This window comes from Lipotes vexillifer, unplaced genomic scaffold, assembly GCF_000442215.2.
Source record: "Lipotes vexillifer unplaced genomic scaffold, Lipotes_vexillifer_v1.1 scaffold807, whole genome shotgun sequence".
Classification (NCBI taxonomy): Eukaryota; Metazoa; Chordata; class Mammalia; order Artiodactyla; family Lipotidae; genus Lipotes; species Lipotes vexillifer.
This window is the reverse complement of record NW_006773069.1, coordinates 240,610-261,484: the sequence shown is the minus strand read 5'-3', so window position 1 is coordinate 261,484 and position 20,875 is coordinate 240,610. Positions and strand designations below refer to the sequence as shown.

At 43.8% G+C, this 20,875-nt stretch overlaps 1 long non-coding RNA gene across 1 annotated transcript in view; it reads right to left on the bottom strand.

The window, feature by feature from the left end:
• LOC103084182 (uncharacterized) overlaps positions 1–20,875 on the bottom strand; it is a 174,477-nt gene that overhangs the window by 41,319 nt on the left and 112,283 nt on the right. Inside the window, exon 2 of the long non-coding RNA XR_456920.1 lies at positions 5,383–5,430. This is a non-coding gene — a long non-coding RNA (uncharacterized LOC103084182). The remainder of the gene's footprint in view (positions 1–5,382; positions 5,431–20,875) is intronic.

Here is a 20,875-nt window from a genome sequence, read left to right as displayed (position 1 = left end):
CCTGCTGACTCGGGAATTTAAGCCTGATGCTTTGACCTGACCCCCAGTGCTGTGGACAGTGTGGGCTGCACTTCGTCTGGACACAGAGTTTAAAATTCGACACTGTGGCTTCTTTTTGGATTTTCCTTTGCTGCTCTTCCCTTCCTTGCGTCTCCCGCTGTCTGAGCGAGGGGAGATGTGAGATCTGTCTTTTAATTATGCTTTCCAGTAAATGAAGGTGACATTCCCTGCCTGGCAGGATGCCTGTAGCCTCCGCAGTTAGCTCTGGTGACTCTTGGAGTTCACAGGGTCGGGTGGGGGCTGCTTTTCAGGACTCTGGGAGGCCCGGCGAGACGAGAGGAGAGGGGAGGGGAGGAAAAGCTGGAGAAATTCACAGAAGCAGAGGAAAACATGGGAAAGGGAGCGTGGGAAAATGGGTAAGGGGCAGAAGATGCAAGGAAGGCGGCAACGGCAACGAACAAAGGAAGGAAGGGAGGAAGGAAGGGAGCCAGCATTTTGCCTGCTCTACCCACATGATTTTAAAGACTAGACTCTTGACCTGGTAAAGCTGCTGCTCCCAAGCAGACAATACCCGTGCACACAGGCGCCTGGACGAGGACTGAGAATCCTAGGTGGCGACAAGGAGTGCCAGCACCATGTCTCTCCCTCTGCTCCCATCAGATCCTTGAAAATCGTGACTCTGCTTACGTGTCTTCCCAGAGCACAGCCCAACGAATTAGTGCCCCATGAAAGTGTAGGTGCTCCGGAGAGAACTGGGGGAGGTGTTTAAATGGGAATGTTACATGGGACAGAAGAAGAAAGAGGGCAAATCCCCCTGGAGCTCCCAGTAGGGCCCAGAGCTGTGTTGAGAAGAGCTGGGACTTCATTCACAAGAATCTTCACAAAAAGTGAACTCTGTTTTTCCAGGGTAATCAATGCAGAGGCTGTATAATATAAGCCAAGTGTACTCATAACCTCAAGTCTTGAAAACCCCTTCCTCCTAGCAGTATTATAATAAACCAATATCTTGGGTCTTGTTGAGAAAGTACCACTAAATCTCGAATTGTTCGAGAAGGGAGAATAAAGGGCAACTTTCTATCTGATGGATTCACAGCCCAAAGATGACACACAGCTTCTCAGTCGAGCCTGACATACCACCCAGAGATCCAGACTCACAAGAAGACACAGGTCTCCCGTTCTTTCTGTTCTCTCAGGAATTATTATCTCTTTCCAGAGGAAGATTTCACTTTTGGATTGTGATATGGGCTCTACTGAGGTTTTCCTCACAGCAGCAGCAAAACCTCATTTGCCGACAGAATATATGACCCGCTTCAAAGACCTGGAGTATCTGATACGTTTACTGATGTCTCTCTCGTGACCAGTGAGATATAAGAACAATATTTATTGCTAATTCAAGAGAGAAAGCAAAACTGTTGTGGTGAAGACGGCCCCCTTTTTTTTTTCTGGTACACGGGCCTCTCACTGTTGCGGCCTTTCCCGTTGCGGAGCACAGGCTCTGGACGCACAGGCTCAGCAGCCATGGCTCACGGGCCCAGCCGCTCCGGGGCACGAACCCGTGTCCCCTGCATCGGCAGGCGGACTCTCAACCACTGTGCCACCAGGGAAGCCCGGCCCTGTTCTTTTAAGAAAAGACTTTTTCAAAACGGTGGTCTGTGGATCTCTTGCATCAGAATTACATGGAATGATGATTTAAGAATCAGATTTCTGCATCCCCACTGCAGAACTACTAAATCTCTGTGGGTGAGGGGTCAGCACCCACATTTAAATAAGCTAAGAGTTTGTCATCACGTATATACTGATGTTTCTGAATTAATGCTTGGAGCAGGGGGCCTCAAACTAGGGCGAGCCTCACAGTTGTCTGGAAGCCTGAGAAACACAGGTGGCTGGGTCCCACTTGCAGAATTTCTGATTCAGTAGGTCTGGGGCGGGGCCTGATCATCTGCGTTTCTAACAAGTTCCTGGGTGATGCTGAGGCTGCTGGTCTGGGGACCACACTTTGAAAACCACTGGGTTAGAACAATGAAAACAATCCAGCCTTGTGTCAGTCAGGTGTACCCCTACTTAACTGTTCTCGGGAAGCCCCGAGGATCAGAGTGTGGGTGGTGGTGGCAGTGGTGGGCTGGTGTTCTGTCCCTCCGGGAGGTGAACGTCTGGGGAGGCAGTGCAGAGCCACCTGGCCTTCAAGCCACGCCAGTCTACACAGGGCCCCTGGGGGCAAATGTGGGTTGGTACATGCGTCTGTCAGATAACCAGGCTTCTGGTGGCTGGCTCTTCAGACTCGAGGGAGCTCAGTTTGGTTTCAGGTAACAATGGGGTTACAGGTATATCTTAGGGCAAGTCAGGAAGGATCCAGCAGATTCCAGAACTAAGCTGGTATATAACAGGAGGTAGAGTCCTCCTCACCATGACTAACGGCCAGCTGGGCATGTTCCCATGGCGACAGACCACTAGGCCTCCAGGCTGATATTTCAGGGGTCTCAGGCCTCTGATACACCCTTTCCTCCATCTAGAAAGTATTTCAGGCTGAGGCCTCCACAGACCACCTAGGACATGCTTGGCTGTGTTTTGGGGCAGCCCACAGTGTCTGACTTCCTCCCCTCCTGCCTCAGACGCCTGTAGTGACCAGTATGGCCACTAGAGGTCTCAGCAGGACAATTATTACCCTAGGAAGGGGCCAGGAAGGACCTGGGAGAAGCCGGAAAAGCGCATCTTCCCACCACCCCAGGGATCTCCGGCAAAGGGGAAAGTAAGGTGAGGGGCTCATGACCTCTGCCTGCCTGTCCAGCATCCTCAGCATGACAACTGGTCTTGTGTGGCTGCCCAAGGATGTCATTTTCCTCTTCATACGGCACAACAGTCACCATGGGAGAAGGAATGGTAACACCAGGGCAATGATGGTTGCCAAGAAGGGGCCTTAATTTCCAACAGCTGCTCCCTCCCAAGGACATGGTCGATTGGCATTGTTCAATTTTATGTTAAGTGCCACACAAATGCAGCTTTAAGAGTCCTCTAGCACAACCCCTCCAGCCAGATTTGCTGCTGCCTGCAAAGCCCTTATTCCACCAAAATCCTGAAGCTGAAATTCTGTCCCAGTAATATTTTCCAAGGTCGCAGCTCTTTGCAGCTCTCCATTTTGTCCAGCAGCGTTAGAACCTAAGGCACACACAGGGAGCTTATCCACCTCTGTATTCATTCCCCCTCCCTGTCCTGCTCTTCCCACCAGATCCAGAGGAGACGGCTGCAGACCTGATGGGCTATCTTGGAAAAAGTTGCATGTTAGGCCAAACTTGATCTGTGGACAACAAAAGGGGCCAAATGTTAAATCAGTGATGATTGTTTGCTTTATAAAAAAGATTGATCATGAACATGCCATGGATTTACCATGGAAAAAGAAAGCTCTGTTAAAATGACATTGCACATTTGGTTAATCTCTGTATTTCTATAATTTTACGTAAACGAGTGTATCTCAAAACTCTGCTGCAAACTAGCACGTGTGGGTCTCTACTCTTGCCTTAATTGGCTTTCAAATTATTCTTGGACTGCCTCACTGACTTCCCTGGCCCTGTTAGCTCAGTGAGCAATGCATCGAAAGGAGAAAATGTGACTTAGCTCACCTACTGAGTCTCCCTAAGTTCCAGAGCTCTAATCAGTGGTGTCTTGGAAAGGAGAGAAGTGGGTATCAGCCAGATAACCTCAGACTGCAGAAATCATCTTATCTGAGATGATCACACCTGGAATTGGCCATGTCCACCTCCGTGTGGCAGGTCCTTGTAAGGGGGGCAGGCTACTTGTCTCTCACTTGCACCTTTCCGTCCTGCCCTTGTCCTTCCTCAGTTAATAACAGAGACTCACAGAGCTCTTGCTCCTGTAGGCTGTCCCCATTTACATAGCCTGACTGTAACTTTTTCCATAATCTTATGGTTAGAAATGAATACTGCTGGGAGGAAGCTGCAGGAAAACAGCCCGTGGTTAGGAGCAAACTGAGCGTCATGTACTTTTTGAAATTAGCTGTTGTCAAAGTCGTTTTACAGATGAGGAGCCCAAGGTCCAGAAGGGCAGAGTAACTTTCCGAAGTTCATGCAGATATGTAGTGGCAGAGCCAGGAATGGGAACCGGGGTCCTTTCTTGGGAGGTAGACTCCTTCACTTTCATTCACTTCCCGGTTGTGTACGTGGTTCTCTCCCAGAGAAAAATGAGCTGGGGCAGCACAATGGTAAGATGTTTTGATGGAAAGAGAACTGAGTTATAATCCAGGCTCTGCCCCATTTGGGCAAGTTACTTTCCCTCTGGAGGCCTCAGTCATCTGTGAATTAAGGGGTTGGGGGTAAAGAATCCATCTCTAAGGACCCGTAAGCTCCAGCATCCTGTGTATGTCTAAACGACGGGCTCGAGTCCCAACACTGCAGGGGACTAAGTGCTCTGTCACATCTCATGAGAGAGCCCCTGCACTTTTAAATTCTTGTCATCTGTGACAACTAACTTGGAAAGTTTCCTCCTCACTCCCTTTCGACATGCACTTGAAACTTCTGGGAGACTGAGGACAAGAGGAAGTTCCAACCCTGAAATCACGGTCAGGTGGGGAAAGCTGTACAGTAAGACAGGATACTTTTTGTCAGGCACACATTCCTTCTCCCCAATTTATTACTCTGTAAATCTAGTTTATCACATATTGAATTTTTGTATGTGTGTGTATGGGTGTATACAATGATGGGTCAATATAACCCATATTTGGCTTAGAAACCATTATCCTTTCTCATTGATAATCACAGGTTTGTTCAATGTATGTATATGTTTCCATCATATACACAGGTACAGAGAAAACAATAAGCAAATGAGAAGATGACCACTTTTCTCCATGGCTCATTTTAGCCCTGTTGCATGGTATTTATTCTCACAGAGTATTCACTCTGCAAAGGCTCACAGAGCAATAATCCGTTTAGGCTGGTGGTCCCAGAAGAACACTGCACAGCAAAGATGCAATGGGTGCCACAGCCTGCGTGAGGGGCCGACACACGTTTCTGCTCTGTGGAGTAGAATGTTGCTGTGAGAACGTGGACACTAGCCCAGAATCCTAAAATCTGACAATATGAGGGCTCATTGTCAGAGAACAATAACAAAATGCATTCCCCAGGTGTCCCCAGCTCCTTCCCGGGGAGGTGCCAGGCAGACAGCGGCAAGTTCTCTAGGGATTGTGGGAGAGAGAAATACAAATACAAAATCAGGAACAAAGACATAAGCTCTACGGCTTAAGAGCGACGGTTCATGCGGCCCCAGGGGCAAGCGGCGAAAGCGGGAATCAGAACAGCGGAGGAAACATGCGGGGATGGTAGGCGGAAGCGCACAAAACACATTCGGGCCCAGAGGAGCCATGCTCACACTTACATGGCGTGGTCTCACACTACCTTAGTGTGCTTTAAGCATTTCCATCATCTGAGAGTTTAGAAGGGAAAAACAGAATAGTTAAAGGTACAATAAATTAAGAGCTTGCACTTTATTTTTAAAGGTTAATAATAACGGTGTCATTCCTGGCCATCCGATTCCTAGTGTGAAGAGCAATACGTGTGACAATTCATAGCGGTGAGAAGCACAGTTCTGAGAGCCAGACCCCGGTTTCATATCTTGGTTCTGCCACTTGTAGCTGTGTGACTCTGTGTAAGTGTCTTACCTTTCTATGCCTCAGTTTCCTCATCTGTAAAATGGGTCTAATAGTACCACTTACCTCATAAGACTGTGATGAGGGTAGAATAAATTAATACATGTAAAATACTTGAACAGTCCTATTCAAGACTAAGCATCATCTAAGTACTGGTTATCACTGTTGTTATTTTGATCTTTAGCTTCCTCAGGCAATACCACCCAGAGTAGATGATCAAAAGTTTACAGAAAGCTAAGGACTTGGTGAGAAATTTAGATGCTCAATAAGAAAAACAACTGAAGAAATCAAACATTCAGGAGAAAAACAGACAAAGTTAGAAACGCACGGGTTGAGCAATAGTTTCTGTGTTGTTAAAATTCTTTGAGGGTGTCATTTCAAATTCCAAAGCAATTCAGAGTAGCTTTTCAAGAAAGATACAAATAAAAATCAATGGCGCACACACAGATCGATTAGAACCCTGAGGCCTGGTTCACGATGGACAATTCCAGGCTGTGTACACATCATCAGGTGTTAACCTTTGGACTGATGGCATCTAACATGTTCTAACTTGCTTCTGCCCACTGCCTCACACAGGAAGCGAATTGCTAAAAGGTGCCAGCACAAGGATTCTGGGTCAGGTGTACCAAGTCATACAGAAGGACAGACTCCTCTATTCTTTCCCAGAACCATTCTGTCAGCTTTGACTTCACTTGGCAGGATACGATGGTCAAGGAAAATATGACCTTAACCTGAAAGGAACCTGCAAGTAAAGTGCTCTGAGGATAACCTGGGCTGAGTCTGCCTTTGCTAATTACACTCTGAGTCCCTGGGTGGCCAGGACCAGTGTCCTGCTAGTGCTTTACTTGCCCCCAGAGTGAATCCCCTCCCCCACTTCCATCTCCTACTGGTGCATCTGCACACGGAGACAGGTCTTATTTAAAAACATGTGGCAGGGGCTTCCCCCGTGGCTCAGTGGTTGGGAGTCTGCCTGCCAATGCAGGGGACACGGGGTTCGGGCCCCGGTCCGGGAAGATCCCACATGCCGCGGAGCAACTAGGCCCATGCGCCCCAACTACTGAGCCTGTGCTCTGGAGCCCGTAAGCCTCAATCACTGGGCCCGCATGCTGCAACTACTGAAGCCTGAGTGCCTGGAGCCCGTGCTCTGCAATGGGAGAGGCCACCGCAATGAGAAGCCCGCGCACCACAAGGAAGATTGGCCTCTGGAGGCCGCAACTAGAGAAAGCCCAGGGGCAGCAACAAAGACCGAGACAAAAATAAATAAATTAAATTAAAAAAAAAATGTGGCAGATGGCCAAGAGGCACATGAAAAGATGCTCAACATCACTAACTAATGGAGAAATGCAAATCAAAACTACAATGAGGTATCACCTCACACCGGTCAGAATGGCCATCATTAAAAGGTCTACAAACAATAAACGCTGGAGAGGATGTGGAGAAAAGGGAATCCTCTTGCACTGTTGGTGGGAGTGTAAATTGATACAACCACTATGGAGAACAGTATGGAGGTGCCTTAAAAAACTAAAAATAGAGCTACCATACGACCCAGCAATCCCACTACTGGGCATATATCCTGAGAAAACCATAATTCAAAAAGAGTCATGTACCACAATGTTCATAGCAGCGCTGTTCACAATAGCCAAGACATAGAAGCAACCTAAATGTTCACTGACAGATGAATGGATAAAGAAGAGGTAGTAAATATATACAATGGAATATTACTCAGCAATTATAAAGAATGAAATAATGCCATTTGCAGCAACATGGAGGGACCTGGAGATTATCATACTAAGTGAAGTAAGTCAGACAGAGAAAGACAAATATCTTATGATATCGCTTATATGCAGAATCTAAAAAAAATGATACAAATGAACTTATTTACAAAACAGAAATAGACTCACAGATTTAGAGAAAGAACTTACGGTTACCAGTGGGGAAGGGTGGCGGGGAGGGAGAGACTGGGAGTTTGGGATTGACATGTACACATTGCTATATTTAAAAGAGCTAACCAACAAGGACTTACTGTATAGCACAGGGAACTCTACTCAATATTCTGTAATAACCTAAATGGGAAAAGAACTTGAAAAAGAATAGATACATGCATATGTATAACTGAATCACTTTGCTGTGTACCTGAAACTAACACAACATTCTTTTTTTTTAAACATCTTTATTGAAGTATAATTGCTTTACAATGGTGTGTTAGTTTCTGCTGTATAACACAGTGAATCAGCTATACATATACATGTATCCCCATATCTCCTCCCTCTTGCGTCTCCCTCCCACCCTCCCTATGGCACCCCTGTAGGTGGTCACAAAGCACCGAGCTGATCTCCCTGTGCTATGTGGCTGCTTCCCACTAGCTATCTGTTTTACATTTGGTAGTGTATATAAGTCCATGCCACTCTCTCACTTCGTCCCAGCTTCCCCTTCCCCTTCCCCGTGTCCTCAAGTCCATGCTCTACGTCTGCGTCTTTATTCCTGTCCTGCCCCTAGGCTCTTCAGAACCTCTTTTTTTTTTTTTAGATTCCATATATATATGTTAGCATACGGTATTTGTTTTTATCTTTCTGACTTTTTTTTTCTTAGATTCCATATATATGTGTTAGCATACGGTATTTGTTTTTATCTTTCTGACTTACTTCACTCTGTATGACAGACTCTAGGTCCACCCACCTCAGTACAAATAACTCAATTTCATTTCTTTTTATGGCTAATATTCCATTGTATATATGTGCCACATCTTCTTTATCCATTCATCTGTCGATGGACACTTAGGTTGCTTCCATATCCTGGCTATTGTAAATAGAGCTGCAATGAACATTGGGGTACATGACTCTTTTTGAATTATGGTTTTCTCAGGGTATATGCCCAGTAGTGGGATTGCTGGGTCATATGGTAGTTCTATTTTTAGTTTTTTAAGGAACCTCCATACTGTTCTCCATTATGGCTGTATCAATTTACATTCCTACCAACAGTATAACACAACATTCTTAATCAACTATACTGCAACATGAAATAAAAATTAAAATAAATAAAAACATGTGGCATTCCACGAAACCCAGATTAATGACCCAGGGATACCTCATTCCTTCCCCTCTGACACCTTGCGTCTCCTGCTTCCCATTTCACCCTCTCCTGACTTCTCTAGTCTGTTGCTACCTGACTATGTCACTTCTTATTCATCACTGGTCTGAGAAAGTTTCCAGGGTGGAAGCTGTAGGACTCTTCTGTCACTCTGAGTTCCCTCACACCCTTTCTCACTTTCCTCAGAGGACTGTGTTGGCCCTCACTGGGATGTGAGCATTCGGATGAAGCAATGGGATCCTTTAAAGTTGGAATGTTGGGTGCTAAAAGCATCATTTCGAATGAAAAATGAAAAGCAACACTGGAAGTCTTCAGCTGGTCAAACACAGAAGGGAAGAATGACAAGGAAGATGCCAGGGTCTGTTAGGAAGCCTGGCTTAACCAACTTTTGCCAGAAAGGGTGAGTCATAGGCTGCCTGGGCAGGAAGCACGCTCACCCCTGGAGCACAGACCCCATGATGGTTCTCGGCTTCCACAGAAATGCATTTTCCCACCAAGCAGCGTGTGTGTGTCCCCGACCACAGACTGCTGTGCTCTGACAAGGCCTCTGCTCTGAGCAGAGTTTTAACCTGGCTGATATTCTTTTGTGTAGATGTAACTCCAGCTGCCAGTTGGGCTGTGGGCTCCTAAAGGCTGGGCCTGGGTTCTTCTTTCTCGGGCAGCCTCTCACCCTGTCAAGCACAGTAGCAGTAGGCTGTCTACTGCAGGAGCAGGTTAAGGCTGCTGGTGACTGCGGCTTCGTTTGTCTGGCAGGGATGCTGGTTTTTTAAAGACACACTCTCAGATCTTTCCCAATTGCAGGTACTGCCTCAAGGACATAGACTACAGTGCCTGGGCTCTGGAACACAGAGAGACACGTTGATCTGTCCAACACCTCTTTGAATGGATGTTATTTACGTCAACAGAATTTTGCTCTGGCAAAATTACAAATGGGAGAAAGAGGCAGAGGATACTTAGAAAAGCAAAGGGGTTTCCAACCAGAAAAAGTAGGTCTAATGATTTAATATTTGCAGCAATGGAGACATTTAAACAGAATTATTAAGCAATTAGCCAAATTTTAACTAGAATGGGAACTACAAGATGATTTCAGAGGGAACCATTTCAAGTAAGTCATTCTCTTGCCTTGGAGGGCTTTCATTCCATGCTGACCAGAAGGTCATTATTTTAACAGAAGAGACAGAGGCAGTCACATTTTTCTTGCTAAAGGGACAAGCAACGCCACGTATCTTGGAGGATCAGTGATCCTATCAGGCCACAGGACCGCATTGGAGAGCTGGAGCCCTTGCTGCAGTGAAGATAGCTGTGGTATCATCATCCTGCACGGGGTGAATTTTAGGAAAGAGTTCAATGGCAGGAGCTTCTAAGTTCTCCTCTAGGTCCCAGGACCCAATGCTCTCCCAAGGCAGGACAGACATTTCTAGGTGTAAGTGTCAGGCTAAGTTTCAGTGGGCAGCTCATGCAGGAAAAAGGCCAAAAGAATGGGTTCTATTGCTAAATGAGGGGCTGATGCCCGAGTAATCTTAGAGTATTTTGATGCTCTATGCTGTGTCTTGGCTACAGAGGTCTCAAGGCAAACCTCTTCTGGGTCCCTCTGAACCCTAAGAATTATCCCACAGACTACAGGTATGATATTCCAACCACTGCTGAGGCAATGGGGCATACTCTATGTGCACCCTTCCATAAATGTGGGAGAGGACTCCTTAGAGAAAAGGAATAGCATTACTTCTAGCAAAAGGCAGCAGTGGCTTGGTGGTTCCATGCACATGGATGGCCAGCACACTTTTCTCTTTGCTACAGACACAGACAGGCCTTGTACCATCACTGCTCATATGGGACACCTTTGAATGTGCAGAGAGCTCATGACATATGTGTCACTCTCAGAGTGGAATATCAACCAATAGGCCGAGAGTCCACTCGTTAAGTAATTTTATTTATGATACTCAAAACATAAAAACAGACATAGCTTTTATGTTCCCATTTGATTTACTCACACTCGAGTGAACAGCTGTCTCATTCATTGGAAACTTTATAGAAACCAGCCCAAATGTCCCTCTGAGATTTCTTTTATATCTGGGTGATTTGTACTGAATCCTGGGAGTCTGGGTTCTATAGTTTAATTTCCCACTTCCTAGGCGGTAGCAGATAATAGATGGAACGCTGAGCTTTACTCAGTGAGTAAAGCTGAGTGTTGACTGATTTTTTTTTTTTCCTTCAAATGCATCACCTCCTGACCCTTCGGTGCTCCGTGGTGGAGAGTAACAAAGAAAAGAACAGAAACGAAAGAGAGTCCTAGTGAAAACTACTTTCCATTGAGAGGCCTTTCAGAGAAGACATAGGAGATGGCGCTGCAACTTACTGTTATAGTCAAAGAAATCTAGGCTGGATGTGACCTGGGTAATTAATTATCCAGTCCCTTGCTTCATTTTACAGATGAGGAAACAAAAGCTCAGAGAGGACAAGTGAAAGCCAGTTGCAGAGTCAGGGTTAGAGGGAGACTGCCTGACTTGTGGTCCAGGACCACCCCACCTACCACACCACTTCCCATTTGCAATAGAAGGGCACAGTTTTCTAAGCAAGGACCTCCACTAGGGGATATAATAGGAACAGTATGCCCAGCCTGCCCTCTGAGTTTGGAAAGGTTTAATCTTTTCATTAGCAAGCTAAAGGCAAAGTTGGAAAACTGCTCCAACTCCTCCAACTAGATACAAATCAAGGGGTGTGTGTGGTCTGCCTCTAGGTCACTGATCTCCAAATCTGAAGAAACTATGGACCCCTTTAAAGGAAAATAATCCTCTAAGACCTATGGTAAATTTTCTTAACCAGCATTTGAGAAACATTTACTTAAGACAGCTGAAGTCTCATTCTTTGAACATGATTTTCAATTGAGAAGTCTCACTGAAGAAAAGACAAGTTTTCTGTTTATAATCGGAAAAAATGAAAGCACAAAACCTAAATGTCCTTACTAAGCCCAAAGACCCCCATCTCCCCGCAAGCATATGTGCCTGAAATCTGATTTGAGAAATACTGTCCTAGCTCAGAATTCATTACCGCTCTCTTGTCTGGCCCATGAATGAACTCCTTCAGTTCACACGCCTCCCATCTTCGCTCCTTTGGTAGCTACTTCCTTTGTACCCAATGGAGTTTTTGGTTCATATTTTTGCAATGGGGCCTGTGTGTCCTGTATTCCTGTTACCTCGTCACCCTCTCTCTTTCTGAATCTGGGGTCACTTTGTGATTTACCTAATATTTGCTTTAGATGAAAATTCAGCACAATCCTGCTTTTGTGGAACGGTGTTTGTAATGAAAATGCTAGTCTTCTAAGGTGAAAGCGATCCAGGTTTCGAATCTGCCATCTAGGTAGCATCAGTCCCCATCTGGATTTCAGCAATGAAGTTCCATCGGTTAAAATGTACCTTAAACACCTCAGCTGGACTTGTACGGTAGTTAATTTCCTTGTTTTACAATCTTACCAATTTAACATTGCCATCCTGTCCTCCCTCTGGGGTGACAGGTGGCTAAAAACACATTTAGATTTTCCTCTGAGGGGGGATTTCTCTCTCCTTGAAAGTCTCTCTCTGCTCTGTGTCTCACAGACAACTAGGAATTTGCCATGGAGCTCCCCTTGGGAATACCTCTTTCCTGCCTCTCTCCATTCATCATCTATCCTGGGTCAGAATTTTCTTTTTTGTTAAGAATTCATTCCCCAGTGGAAATGTAAACATGGCAGAGTTTCTTCCAGTCTCTTACAGCACTGTTGTTTTTTTCTGCTTTGGATTTTATGGAAAGTGATTTAAAAAATGGAATGGGTCCTAGTTCTATATTATTTTGGCTAAAAAAAAAATGGAAGCATGGTTCTCTATACTGTACTGTACTTGTATGTTCCAATACGGCAGCCTCTAGACACACGTGGCTATTTAAATTTCAGTTAATTAAAATAAAATACAGTTAAAAATTTAGTTCCTGGGCTTCCCTGGTGGCACAGTGGTTGAGAGTCCGCCTGCCGATGCAGGGGACACGGGTTCGTGCCCCGGTCCGGGAAGATCCCACATGCCGCAGAGCGGCTGGGCCCGTGAGCCATGGCTGCTGAGCCTGCGCATCCCGAGCCTGTGCTCCGCAACGGGAGAGGCCACAGCAGTGAGAGAGGCCTGCGTACCGAAAAAAAAAAAAAAAAATTTAGCTCCTCAGTCTCACTAGCTACATTTCAAATGCTCAGAAGCCACATGTATCTAGCACACTGTACTGGATAGAGCAGATAGGGAGCATTTCCATCATTGTTCTGTGAGACAGTGCTGCTCTACATTTATTATGCTCTAATAAAACTTGAATGTAAGCCGTGTACTATGCTGTAGAAGTCTAATTCTGAAAAAGATACAATGAAACATAAATATGTAAGTATGTAAGTCATCTTCGGTCAAAACCCACCTGTAAAGTGCTGAGGATAATTATTTAATATATTTAATAAGCAATATAGGTACCTTCCTGGTGGCTCAGTGGTTAAGAGTCCGCCTGCCAATGCAGGGGACATGGGTTTGAGCCCTGGTCCAGGAAGATCCCACATGCCACGGAGCAACCAAGCCCGTGTGCCACAGCTACTGAGCCTGCGTTCTAGAGCCTGTGAGCCACAACACCGAAGCCCACGAGCCTAGAGCCCGTGCTCCGCAACGAGAGAAACCACCGCAATGAGAAGCCACCGCACCACAATGAAGAGTAGCCCCCGTATGCTGCAATTAGAGAAAGCCCGAGCACAGCAATGAAGACCCAACACAGCCAAAAATAAATACATAAATAAATAAGTTTATTAAAGAAAAATAAGCAATACAGGTAGAAGTCTGGGCGTCTTTATGTTCAAGTCAGCCACATAAAGCCTCATCATTTAATTGAGATTCTAAGAAGATCAGCCTTTATTTAAATGAAAAGATAGAACTGACTTTCTCTAAATGGAGGTAGGTGTCTGGGGTTGTGGACTGTGGAAATGTATGGGGAAATGTATCAGAAACACCTGGAAACTTGCATCAACTTAGACAATTCCTCCTCTACCCAGATAGGATGAGGATTTGGTGGGGGAGGGGACGTGCTGCATGTGGAACTTCGGTAGTGTGAAAAAGCTCATCAGGTGGTTCTTGTGTGTCTTCTTACTCCATCCCTCTAGATGGGAACCACTGCTCCCAAGAATGGCTAAACTGGTTGAGGAGACTTGCCTAATTACAGAATATCAAGGACAATTTATGTAAGTCAAGTACATAAGTCTTTATATGGGTTGTATTAGTCAGAGTTCTCCAGAGAAGCAGAACCAATGGGAGACAGAGACACAGATGGTGAAACTGATGATAAGAATTGGTTCATGTAATTATGGAGGTTGAAAAGTCCCGCAGTCAGCTGTCTGCAGGCTGGAGAACAAGGAAACCCAGTGGTGTAATTCAGTCCAAGTCCAAATGCCTGAGAACCAGGGGAGCTGATGTTGTAAGTCCCAGTCTAAGTCTGAAGGCCAAGAATCAGGAGTGCTGATGGCACTTCTGAGGGGCAGGAGGAGACGGAGGTTCCACCTCAAGCAAGAGAGCAAATTCACCCTTCCTCCAACTGTGTGTTCTATTCAGACCCTCAACAGATTGAATGATGCCCACTCACACTGGTGAGCGTAATCTTTTTCACTCAGTCCACTCTGTTCTGGAAATACCCTCAAAGACACACCCAGAAACGACGTCTTACCAGCTATCTGGGCATCTCTTAGCCAGTGAAGTTGATCATAAAATTAATGATCACATAGTTTAAGTTCTGGCTACAGGGGATAGTCTAATGGGCAATTCTGCATAAAAGTCTACATAGAGTGAGTAAAGCCTTCTGGTTAGCAAGGTTACATTGCTTCTCCAAAGCAGTATGAGTAAAGTCTGAAAGCAAGTTAGCAGAGCATTAAACATTTATTCATTCAAGAATCACTTATTGGGCTTCCCTGGTGGCACAGTGGTTGACAGTCCACCCGCCGATGCAGGGGACATGGGTTCATGCCCCGGTCCGGGAAGATCCCACATGCCGCGGAGCGGCTGGGCCCGTGAGCCACGGCCACTGAGCCTGCGTGTCCGGAGCCTGTGCTCCGCAACGGGAGAGGCCACAACAGTGAGAGGCCCGTGTACCGCAAAAAAAAAAAAAAAAAAAAAAAAAAAAAAAAAAAAAAAGAATCACCTATTGAGCATCTAATAACATCTGTCAAACACCTTGATATGTACTGTGAATATGATAAAATAAGTAAGGGATGATTCTGGAGTGTGGTAGCTGAATTCCTGCATGGGCTTTGGAGTCAGCCTGGGTTTATATCTGGTACATTCTAGCTGTGCTCTCAGGCAAATTACTGAACTTTTCCAAGGTTCAGTTTGCTATTAAATTGGAGATAATTCTAGCACTTATGCCATGGGGTTATTATCAAAATTGAATAATATAAGATGCATAGTAAACATTCAGTAAAATTTAGTGACTACAGATTATTAAAGAGCATATAGAGGGTGGAGTCAACATGGCAGACTAGGATGACACAGGACTTGCGTCTCCACACAACTGGGGCACCTACCAGGCACCGGTGGGGGACCACAGACACCTGAGGGAATGGGAGGAATCCCCAGTGACCGGGTAGGACGTGGGGTGGAGTGAGGGGGGAGGAGAAGTGGAGGTGGGACAGGACCCGCACCCCTGAGGGGCGGCTCAGGGAGGAGGAGGGATCCCACATCAGAAGGGGGATGGGGGGACGATGGGAGGGCAAAGGATCAAAAGGCAGCATGGCCAGTGTTTCCCCTGCCCACCTGGGCCCCCCGGGAGCCTGCTGAGATCCTGGGTCTGATCCTCTGCCCACCAGGGCCCCCTCCAGCAGCGAGGGTCCTGAGGGAGTGGGAGGAAGGGAAGGGTGAGCAAAAGTAAAGGCCAGACCTCCGGGGAACTGCACCCCTGAGGGGTGGCTGGGGGAGGGGAGGAGTTCCTACACCCAGCGGGACCCACCCGCAATGGGGGAGACCCTGCGGGGGGGTGCGGAGGAACAGAAGGCAATGCAGCCAGTGCTGAATCCAAACGGCTATACTAACAGAGAACCTCAGACCCCAGGAACTATTAATCAGAGTGAGGCCTCCCAGAGGCTCTCATCTCATCACGAAGACCTGGCTCTATGCAACTGCCTGCAAACTCCAGTGCTGGGAACCTCAGGCCAAACAACCAGTAAGACAGGAATACAGCCCCACTCATCAAAAAAAAAAAAAAAAAAAAGAAATGACAAAAAAAATATTTTACAGACGAAGGAGCAAGGTAAACCCCTACAAGACCAAATAAATGAAGATGAAATAGGCAAACTACCTGAAAAAGAATTCAGAGTAATGATAGTAAAGATGATCCAAAATCTCAGAAATAGAATGAAGAAAATATAAGAAATGTTTAACAAGGATCTAGAAGAACTAAAGAGCAAACAAACAGTGATGAACAACACAATAACTGAAATTAAAAATACCCTGGAAGGAATCAATAGCAGAATAACTGAGGGAGAGGAACAGAAGAGTGAGCTGGAAGATAAAATGGTGGAAATAACTGCAGGGAGCAGAATAAAGAAAAAAGAATGAAAAGAATTGAGGACAGTCTCAGAGACCTCTGGGACAACATTAAACGCAACAACATTCACATTATAGGGGTTCCAGAAAGAGGAGAGAGAGAGAAAGGACCTGAGAAAATACTGGAAGAGATTATAGTTGAAAACTTCCCTAACATGGGAAAGGAAAGAGCCACCCAAGTCCAGGAAGTGCAGAGAGTCCCAGGCAGGATAAACCCAAGGAGAAACATGCTGAGACACATAGTAATCAAATTGATAAAAATTAAAGACAAAGAAAAATTATTAAAAGCAACAAGGGAAAAATGACAAATAACATACAAGGGAACTCCTATAAGGTTAACAGCTGATCTCTCAGCAGAAACTCTACAAGCCAGAAGGGAGCAGCACAATATATTTAAAGTGACGAAAGGAAAGAAACTACAACCAAGATTACTCTACCCGGCGAGTATCTCATTCAGATTCGACTGAGAAATCAAAAGCTTTACAGACAAGCAAAAGCTAAGAGAATTCAGCACCACCAAACCCGCTCTACAACAAATGCTAAAGGAACTTCTCTAAGTGGGAAACACAAGAGAAGAAAAAGACCCCCCAAAACAAACCCAAATCAATTCAGAAAATGGTAATAGGAACATATATATCGATAATCACCTCGAATGTAAATGGATTAAATGCTCCAACTAAAAGACACAGACTGGCTAAATGGATATAAAAACAAGACCCTTATATATGCTGTCTACAAGAAACCCACTTCAGACCTAGGGACACATACAGACTGAAAGTGAGGGGATGGAAAAAGATATTCCATGCAAATGGAAATCACAAGAAAGCTGGAGTAGCAATACACGTATCAGATAAAATAGACTTTAAAATAAAGACTATTACAAGAGACAAAGAAGGACACTACAGAATGATCAAGGGATCAATCCAAGAAGAAAACATAACAATTGTAAATATTTATGCACCCAACATAGGAGCACCTCAATACATAAGGCAAATGCTAAGAGCCATAAAAGGAGAAACTGACAGTAACACAATATTAGTGGGGGACTTTAACACCCCACTTACACCAATAGACAGATCATTCAGACAGAAAATAAATAAGGAAACAGAAGCTTCAAATGACACAATAGACCAGATGGACTTAATTGATATTTTTAGGACATTCCACCTGAAAGTGGAAGAATACCCTTTCTTCTCAAGTGCACATGGAACATTCTCCAGAATGGATCACATGTTGGGTCACAAATCAAGCCTTGGAAAATTTAAGAAAACTGAAGTCATATCAAGCATCTTTTCTGATCACAATGCTATGAGATAAGAAATCAATTACAGGAAAAAACCTGTAAAAAACACAAATACATGGAAGCGAAGCAGTGCACTGCTAAATAACCAAGAGATCACTGAAGAAATCAAGAAGAAATAAAAAAATACCTAGAAACAAATGACAATGAAAACACAATGATCCAAAACATATGGGATGCAGCAAAAGCAGTTCTAAGAGGGAAGTTCACAGCAATTTAAGCTCACCTCAACAAACAAGAAAAATCTCAAGTAAACAATCTAACCATACACCTAAAGCAACTAGAAAAAGAACAAAAAGCCCCCAAAGTTAGTAGAAGGAAAGAAATCATAAAGATCAGAGGAGAGATAAATGAAATAGAAATGAAGAAAACAATAGCAAAGATCAATAAAACTAAAAGTTGGTTCTTTAAGAAGATAAACATAATTGATAAACCTTTAGCCAGACTCATCAAGAAAAACAAGGGAGAGGACTCAAATCAATAAAATTAGAAATAAAAAGGGAGAGATTACCACTGACACTACAGAAATACAAAAGATCATAAGAGACTACTATAAGCAACTTTATGCCAATAAAATGAACAACCTGGAAGAAATGGACAAATTTCTGGAAAGGTACAACTGTCCAAGATTGAACCAGGAAAAATTAGAAAATATAAACAGACCAATCACAGGTAATGAAATTGAAACTGTAATTAAAAATCTTCCAACAGACAAAGGTCCAGGACCAGATGGCTTCATAGGCGAATTCTATCAAACATTCAGAGAAGAATTAATATGTATCCTTCTCAAACTCTTCCAAAAAATTGCAAAGGAAGGAACACTCCCAAACTTCTTCTACAAGGCCACCATCACCCTGGTACCAAAACCAGACAAAAATATCACAGAAAAGAGAATTATAGAGCAATATCACTGATGAACATAGACAAAAAAAAATCCACAACAAAATACTAGCAAACAGAATCCAACAACACAATAAAAAGATCATACACCATGATCAAATGGGATTTATCCCAGGGATGCAAGGATTCTTCAATAGGTACAAGACAATCAATGTGACACACCATATTAACAAATTAAAGAATAAAAACCATATGATCATCTCAATAGATGCAGAGAAAGCTTTTGACAAAATTCAACACCGATTTTTGATAAAAACTCTCCAGAAAGTGGGTACAGCGGGAACCTACCTCAACATAATAAAAGCCACATACGACAAACCCACAGCAAACATCATTCTCAATGGTGAAAAACTGAAAGCATTTCCTCTAAGATCAGGAACAAGACAAGGATGTCCACTCTTGTCACTATTTTGACATAGTATTGGAAGTCCTAGCTAGCCACAGCAATCAGAGAAGAAAAAGAAATAAAAGGAATGCAAATTGGAAAAGAAGAAGTAAAACTGTCACTGTTTGCAGATGACATGATACTATACATAGAAAATCCTAAAGCTGTCACCAGAAAAATACTAGAACTAATCAATGAATTCGGTAAGGTTGTAGGATACAAAATTAATGCACAGAAATCTCTTGCATTCCTATACACTAACAACGAAATATCAGAAAGAGGAATTAAGGAAACAATTCCATTACTATCGCAACAAAAAGAATAAAATACCTAGGAATAAACCTTCCTAAGGAGGCAAAAGACCTATACTCAGAAAACTATAAAACACTGATGAAAGAAATCAAAGATGACACGAACAGATGGAGAGGTATACCATGCTCCTGGACTGGAAGAATCAATGTTCTGAAAATGACTGTCATCTAGAGTTTCAATGCAATCCCTATCAAATTACCAAGGACATAAGATATTCCAGATATCTCAAAATGGTTCAAGTGGGTGTTCCAGTGATGGCAATAAGAAACAAAATGATATCGGAAGGACTAGACCCAGATCTTCCTGAGAGGCCAGATGCCCCAGTGCCTGATGTAGAAGGTGAAAAAAATACAGAAGAAAGTTCAGACAGCGAATCTTCTTTTAGTGACTAAGCTTAAGTTTGATAACAATTACACATACATGTGTTGGTGCACATTTACATTCTATAAGAAAGAGAGCCTGAACTTTAACTCTTAGTCATAAAAGCATCAAATGGCTACATATCCACCACCAAGCTTCCTCTGTGAAAAAATAAATAAAGCATTTATAATTAAAAAAAGAAATTACCAATGGCATTTTTCACAGAACTAGAACAAGAAATTTTATGATTTGTATGGAAACACAAAAGACTCCAAATAGCCAAAGCAATCTTAAGAAAGAAAAATGGAGCTGAAGGAATCAGGCTCCCAGACTTCAGACTATACTACAAAGCTACAGTAATCAAGACAGTATGGCACTGGCACAAAAACAGAAATATAGATCAATGGAACAGGCTAGAAAGCCCAGAGATAAACCCACGCACATATGGTCACATTATCTTTGACAAAGGAGGGAAGAATATACAATGGAGAAAAGACAACCTCTTCAATAAGTGGTGCTGGGAAAACTGGACAGGTACATGTAAAAGAATGAAATCAGAACACTCCCTAACAACATACACAAAAATAAACTCAAAATGGATCAAAGACCTAAATGTAAGGCCAGACACTATAAAACTCTTAGTGGAAAACATAGGAAAAACACTCTATGACATAAATCACAGCAAGATCCTTTTTGACCCACCTCCTAGAGAAATGGAAATAAAAACAAAAGTAAACAAATGGGACCTAAGTAAACTTAAAAGCTTTTGTACAGCAAAGGAAACCATAAACCAAATGAAAAGACAGCCCTCAGAATGGGAGAAAATATTTGCAAACGAAGAAACTGACAAAGGATTAATCTCCAAGATATACAAGCAGCTCATGCAGCTCAATATCAAAAAGACAAACAACCCAATCCAAAAATGGGCAGAAGACCTAAACAGACATTTCTCTAAAGAAGACATACAGATGGCCAACAAATACCTGAAAAGATGCTCAATGTCACTAATCATTAGAGAAATGCAAATCAAAACTACAGTGAGGTATCACCTCACACCGGTCAGAATGGCCATCATCAAAAAATCTAGAAAGGATAAATGCTGGAGAGGTTGTGGAGAAAAAGGAACCCTCCTGCATTGTTGGTGGGAATGTAAATTGATACAGCCACTATGGAGGACAATATGGAGGTTCCTTAAAAAACTAAAAATAGAACTACCATATGACACAGCAACCCCACTACTGGGCATATACCCTGAGAAAATCATAATTCAAAAAGATACGTGTACCACAATGTTCACTGCA